The sequence below is a fragment of the Myotis davidii genome, unplaced genomic scaffold (genome assembly GCF_000327345.1).
Source record: "Myotis davidii unplaced genomic scaffold, ASM32734v1 scaffold2370, whole genome shotgun sequence".
Lineage (NCBI taxonomy): Eukaryota > Metazoa > Chordata > Mammalia > Chiroptera > Vespertilionidae > Myotis > Myotis davidii.
Genome location: NW_006282189.1, coordinates 249,343 through 256,336, shown reverse-complemented (window position 1 = coordinate 256,336; position 6,994 = coordinate 249,343). Strand labels below are relative to the sequence as shown.

Genomic DNA, 6,994 nt, shown 5'->3' with positions numbered 1-6,994 from the left:
GAACTCATTTTTTTTGGTTGATTTTTCTTTGTTAAATGGCATTTAAATATATAAAATAAATATCAAAAATATAAGTCTTTGTTTTACTATGGTTGCAAATATCAAAAAAGTTCTATATGTGACACAGCACCAGAGTTAAGTTAGGATTTTTCAAAATGCTGACACGCTGAGCTCAAAAGGTTCGCCATCACTGGTCTATACCAAGTTCAAGGAAGAGGAAAGAGCGATGAATACTTGTTAAAATGAACTGCACTGGATGGTCTCCTCTTCCATTGTAAAATGGATGTTAAAAATAATAGTATTTATAAGCTACTACTAACCTGGAAGATTTCACAGTCCAACCATCCAGCTATCAGTCAGTATCAGTGGTTGTTCCTTTAAAAAACAAACCAAAACAAAACAACTCATAAAACTTTCTTCATATTACGTTTATCTCTTAAGCCTTCTCTTACAAGGCCAGCCCTGGCAGGTGGCTCAGTTGGTTGGAGAGTCTTTGATCCCTGGCAACTGATTGATGTTTCTCTCTCTCTCTCCCTCCCTCTCTCTCTAAAGTCAATAAACATATTCTCAGGTGAGGACTAATAAGAAAAGAAGAAAGGAAGAGATGGAGGGAGCACGAGGAAGTCACTAAGCCTCTCCAAGCCTCAATTGTAAAGTGAGAATAATGACATCCCGTATACCACAGGAAAGCTGTGAGAACTGAATAATACATGGGTCATGCTTCGGGCAGAATAAAGGCCTGGCTAGGCACTGAGTGAGTTTTAGCTATGGAAACTCTGTTGGTGCCACTGCTCAAGGTGGTAACAACTAATGAATAAGAAAAAGTTATAATTAAGTAAAACATTAGTTGTGATTTTGTTGTTGTTGTTCATTCTCACCTGAGAACATTTTTTGGATTGATTTTCAGAGAGAGAGCATGTGGCTCGCGAGCCAGTTTGCCAACCACGGTGCTAGTCAATTGTCCTTTATTTTGGTGCCAGAATTGAAAATGATAAGATTTTTATGGACTTCTGCAAAGAGCACTATGACTTCTGGCTGTCTTGTCCCCGACAGATGGGCGAAAGAGGGCGGTGAGAACTCAGGAAAACGCCCTGAATGGGTCAGCATCTGCTCCTTTACTCTTTTTTTTTTTTTTTAAAATATATTTTATTGATTTTTTACAGAGAGGAAGGGAGAGAGATAGTCAGAAACATCGATGAGAGAGAAACATCGACCAGGTGCCTCCTGCACATCCCCCACCGGGGATGTGCCCGCAACCCAGGCACACGCCCCTGACCGGAATCGACCCCGGGACCCTTCAGTCCGCAGGCCGACGCTCTATCCACTGAGCCAAACCGGTTTTGGCTGCTCCTTTACTCTTATTCCATCTGCATGCAGCCTGCCTCTTGCTCAGCCCTCGGCGCTTTCTACAAAATGGGTCTGCTCTGATCGCCCAACCCAGAATGTTCCAACGCCGTTCCTTGCACTGCTTTGGGCTCAGTGAGTTTTCATGTTATAAAAAGCCTGAGAGCTTAGAGGAGAAGCATTTGACCTTGACCTTCGGGGGCGGGGGGGCGTTGTCAGGGAAAACTTCCTGGAGGAGGAGATGTCCTCTGCACTGACTCTGAAGCAGCAGCAGGGCCGGCTGGGGAAGGAGGGCCCAGTGGGAGGGGAAGGGCATTTCCTGCAGAGGAAGAGGCTTGGGCCAAGCAAGGCCTGGAGGCGGAGGAGCTGGGCCTCTTAGGGCAGCGTCAGGGGCTCAATCTGGCTGGAGCGGTGGGGGGTGGAGAGAGAGGAGAGGAGTAGGGGCACCTCATGGCGGTCTGGTGTCTACGAGTTTGGACTTTACTTCTAGGTTCCTTAGGGGATGAGGAGAAACTAGGTTTTAAGCAAAAGAGTAGCCTGATGAGATACGGGTATTTGAGAGACCCCCGAGGAGCCTGTGCCTCGACTCAAGTGGACCCAGCTGCCTCCTTTGAAAACCAGGAACAATGACATCTTCCTCAGGGACTTTTCTGAGACGTTAATGGGACACTGATGGAATGTGCTCAGCACAGGGGAGGCCACTTGTCCTCAATGTCTCTGGTATTTGCAGCAGGAGGAGCTAGTCTGCTCTTCCTCAGGCCCCCAGAGGGCTGGGGCCACTGATCCTCAGTGACTTCCGGTAGCGGTGTCTAGGGCAGTGATGGCAAACCTATGACACATGTGTCAGAGGTGACACACGAACTCATTTTTTTGGTTGATTTTTGTTAAATGGCATTTAAATATATAAAATAAATATCAAAAATATAAGTCTTGCCCTAACCGGTTTGGCTCAGTGGATACAGCATCAGCCTGCGGACTCAAGGGTCCCAGGTTCGATTCCAGTCAAGGGCATGTACCTTGGTTGCGGGCACATCCCAGTAGGGGGTGTGCAGGAGGCAGCTGATGGATGTTTCTCTCTCATCAATGTTTCTAACTCTCTATTCCTCTCCCTTCCTCTCTGTAAACATCAATAAAATATATAAAAAAAAATGTCTTTGTTTACTATGGTTGCAAATATCAAAAAATTTCTATACGTGACACGGCACCAGAGTTAAGTTAGGATTTTCAAAATGCTGACATGCCGAGCTCAAAAGGTTCGCCATCACTGGTCTAGGAGGATGTTTTTGGACCCGGCTGTTCCCTGTCTGAACGTGACTTTTGGAGCGTGGAAGCGCTTCCCTGCGGGTAAAACCTGTGCGTTTTCTGGAGTTTCACCATTTCCGTTCCCAGCGGTGAGTGAGCAGGGAATGGGCTGCCCCAGCGGTGAGCTGGCCCAGGGCTCTCCAACAGGATGCCCCAAGGCTTTGCAGTAAGGAATGTAGCAATTTTAGGGAAAAATAATATAATGACTATTCATATTGGCAGTTTCTATGCCAGGCTCTTCATATGGGTTAGCTCTTTTAGACATAACAATCAGCCACACTCTTTAAGCCCAAGGAAACAGGCCAAGAGAACTTTGTAACTTGACCTAAAGTCACAGAGAGGGCGCAGCAAAGATTCAAAACCCCAGATCTTTTTAGAGTTAAAGCTCCTTCTACTGCTTCATCTTTTCCTGTGGGGGAAACGTTTACCTTATTGATATTTACCTGTGGGGGCTGGTCCTGAGTGGTTATCTCTACCACAGATAGGTCCACAGCAGAGCCATTATAAAGGAGAAGATATTGGAAATTCTAGTTATGTATTATTATCGCATCATTTTTAATTTCTATTTTTTCTATATTTTATAGTATATATACTATATTAGTATGGAAATATATATTTATATCTAATATATAACATACTATATATTTATATATATATAGATATAGATATATAGATATTTAGATATAGATAGATAAATAAATAGGGTGTCCCCAAAAGCGTGTACACACTTTAACAACTGATACCTCACTTAATTTTCACTCCTTTTCCAGTTAAACTGATTTGAAATAATGGGTGAAGCCAGACTAAGCTTTGAACAAAGAAAATTTATCTACTAGACTTTTTTTTTTAAAAATATATTTTATTGATTTTTTACAGAGAGGAAAGGAGCGAGATAGAGATAGAGAGTTAGAAACATCGATCAGCTGCCTCCTGCACATCCCCCACTGGGGAAGTGCACGCAACCCAGGTACATGCCCTTGACCGGAATCGAACCTGGGACCTTTCAGTCCGCAGGCCGACGCTCTATCCACTGAGCCAAACCGGTTTTGGCTATCTACTAGACTCCAGACTAAGCTTTGAACAAAGAAAATTTATCTATTAGACTTTTTATAGAGATACATAAAAGGTAAAGTTTATGGTACAAAACAGGCAACAAGTTGAAGAATTGAGGGTGCACAAATACTGAAAAAAATGATTCTTACAATTCCATTGCTTCATGTTATTTATAAGCAGTGCCTGGACCAGAAAGGTCATCAGTTTAAAAACGTGTGATGACAAAAAAAAATATTTATTGGGCAGGCCTTGCCTTGCCACATGCCTGCCACCCCAGCGGCGCGGAGGGGACTGGGTGCCACTATCTTGTGGCTGTGGGCGCCACCATCTTTGAGGGCGGGGGCAGTCAATTAACATATTCCTTCCTTATTGGCCGTGGACGCCGCCATCTTTGTGATGGCATGAGGGTCAATTAGCATATTTCCTCTATTAGATAGGATAGTTTCTAAATAATTAATGTATTATTAGGGGCTGAATTCTCATAAATATTTTACTGAGAGAGACAAGATCAAGAAAGCTTGGGGACCACTGGTCAAGAGGTATAGCTAGGGTTCCACACAGAGGTAAATCTTTATGGGAGACTTTGCAAATCCCCCAAATACATATATCCTCCCTTTGTGACGACCACCATCTGCCATCAGGACTTTTGCTATTATTTTCTTTGTTAATCCTCACCCGAGGATATTTTTTTATTGATTTTTTGGGAGAGTGGAAGGAAAGGGGAGAAACAGAGAGAGAAACATCAATGTGAGAGAGACACATGTGGTTGCCTCCTGTACACGCCCCAACCAGGGCCAGGGTATGTGCTCTTGACCAGAATCGAACCCGAGACCCTTCAGTCTGAGGGCCAATGCTCTATCCACTGAGCCAAACCAGCGAGGGCACATCAAGACTTTTAAAGTCCAACTATGACCATGCGGTTTCCCTGTTTGATAACTTTCTATGACTCTCCATGACTTAGGAAATCAAGTGCTTCATGGAAATCCCTTCATGATTTGTCCAGGGATCATCTCCAGGCTCACCTCTCCTGAAGCCGCTCACAGACCTCCAGGACCTCCTGCCTCGGAGCCTTTGCCTCCACTGCTCCACCCACTGAGCAAACCAGCCCTTTCTCATCCCCTGCCTTCTGCCTGGCAGGTGCCTACTCAGGTCAAGCACACTTCTTTACAGTGTTTCTGCATGGCTCCAGGCTGCTGCCATCTTTGTCCCCTCTGTGGAACAGCACCTCTGGAACTTACTTGCTGATACATCCACCTTCTTTCTAACAGATGTGAGCCCCTGAAAATAGGGACTGTGTCTTAGCTACTGTTATTTACCCAGTGTTTCCTGTAGGGACGTTGTGAAGCCTCTACAAACCTGGGCCTGCTGCTGCAGAAACACAGTGGATGATCTCCACCATACATGACTGTTATAAAGGTTAACATGAGGCCATGTTCCTAATCTGTTTAGCTTAATGCTTGGCACAGAGTAACCAGTTAATAAATGGTAGTCATTATCCTATATAATAAAGAGGTAATATGCTAATTGGTCCTAACGGTGTCTGAGTCACAACCAGTCAATGGGTTGTGCACGCACAGGAGCTAGGGGGCGGGACGGGGACTTCCGCCCCCAGTGGAGGCACGCCCAGGCCTGCCCAGCGCTAATGTTACGCCCAGCACTGAGGTGAAGCTGCTTGCCTGCATCCTTGGCCAGGGATGTGACACTATCTGCCTGTGTCCCTGACCTGGGACGTGGCGCTACCTGCATGTGTCCCTGCCCAGCACTAAGGTGATGCTGCCTGCCTGTGTCCCTGGCCTGGGACGTGGCACTGCCTCTGTGTGTCCCTGCCCAGTGCTGAGGTGACACTGCCTGCCTGTGACCTGGCCTGGGACGTGGCGCTACCTGCGTGTGTCCCTGCCCAGCGCTGAGGTGAAGCTGCCTGCCTGTGTCCTGCTGGGAGGGGAGTGGAAGCTGCCTGCCTGTGTCCTGGCCTGGGACGTGGCGCTGCCTCTGTGTGTCCCCGCCCAGCACTGATGTGATGCTGCGGGGGGGTTGGGCTTGACAGGTGTGTGGCCAGCCAGGTCTGGGTCTTGCCCCGTGGGGGTGGGGCCAGCTGGGTCTGGGTCTCAAGTGATTTTGAGGCCTGCACAGGTGTGAGGGGACTTGACTCTCTAATTAATTCCCTTTTAATGTGCACGAATTTCATGCACCGGGCCCCTAGTTATATTATAATTTAATATTATTAGTCATAATTATTAGTTATAATATAAAAAATGGGTAAAAGACTAAATGCATCAATAAATGTAGTCACCCAAGTAAAACACTGCTCACTCCTGTTTTTCACTCAGCCTACAAAAAATTATAATGAGCTCTCTTCTCTCTCCTGGGAATCATTATTGTTATTTTTCAGTCTTTGGCCACAATTTCCGTTTTCTCCTCCTGTTGTTGTTCTACCTACCTGAAGTCAGAATCATCATAGGAGCTTTCATCATGACTTGAAAGTGGCAAGGAAAAGTCATACAACTTATGTCTCTCTTCCTCCTCTTTTTCCTTCCTGTGGGAAAACAAAAAAGACATCAACACAAAGCAGCTCAAAAATTCAGTGTCATTTCTTCAAAGTTGTCACCGGAATCTTGATAGGTATTGAAAGAAAAAGTTTACAAATCAATCAATAACGTTGGCAATAGCAAACAACTGAAGCAGAGTGTGGAACACATTGCGATGACTCCCTCATTCATTTTTAAAAATATGTTTTTATTGATTTTTTAGAGAGAGGAAGGGAGAGGGGGAGAGAGAGAAAAAAATCAGTAAGAGACACATCCATAGGCTCCCTCCTTCACGCCCCCAACAGGGGATCAAGCCCACAACCTGGCCTTGTGCCCAGACTGGGAATAAACCGGTGACCTCTCTGTGTATAGGATGATGCTCAACCAGCTGAGGCTCACTGGCCAGGGCTCCCTCATTCATTTTCTAAGCACTGACTGAGGACCTGTTGGGTGGCAGGCACTAGACTAGACCCTGGGAAAACAAGGTCAGCTAGGACAAGAGTCCCAACCTCGAGAACAAGTCTTTAATCTAGGAGTTAAACAAATTCTGACTAGAGCAGGCTCTGCTCTGTGGAGTGTGATCAGGAAAGCACAGGGTACATACTGGGTACCCTGAGTAGGCAAGTCAAGGAGACCTCCTGAAGGTGACCCCTGAGCAGGGCTTCAAGGGGTTAGCTTGGCTAAGAAGTAGTTGAAGGCTAGTCAAGTTTGAGGGAACAACAATCATATTGGTGAATTCAACTGAGCTGTCTTTTTATACTTATTACACT

At 45.7% G+C, this 6,994-nt stretch overlaps 1 long non-coding RNA gene across 1 annotated transcript in view; it reads right to left on the bottom strand.

Annotated features, from left to right (window-relative positions):
• The window catches only part of LOC107184327, a 24,460-nt gene extending 18,232 nt beyond the window's left edge, over nt 1-6,228 (bottom strand). Inside the window, exons 1-2 of the long non-coding RNA XR_001515142.1 lie at nt 6,137-6,228; nt 3,090-3,118 (exon numbers count right to left, since the gene is read on the bottom strand). This is a non-coding gene — a long non-coding RNA (uncharacterized LOC107184327). The remainder of the gene's footprint in view (nt 1-3,089; nt 3,119-6,136) is intronic.
• Between the last annotated feature and the right edge of the window lie 766 nt (nt 6,229-6,994).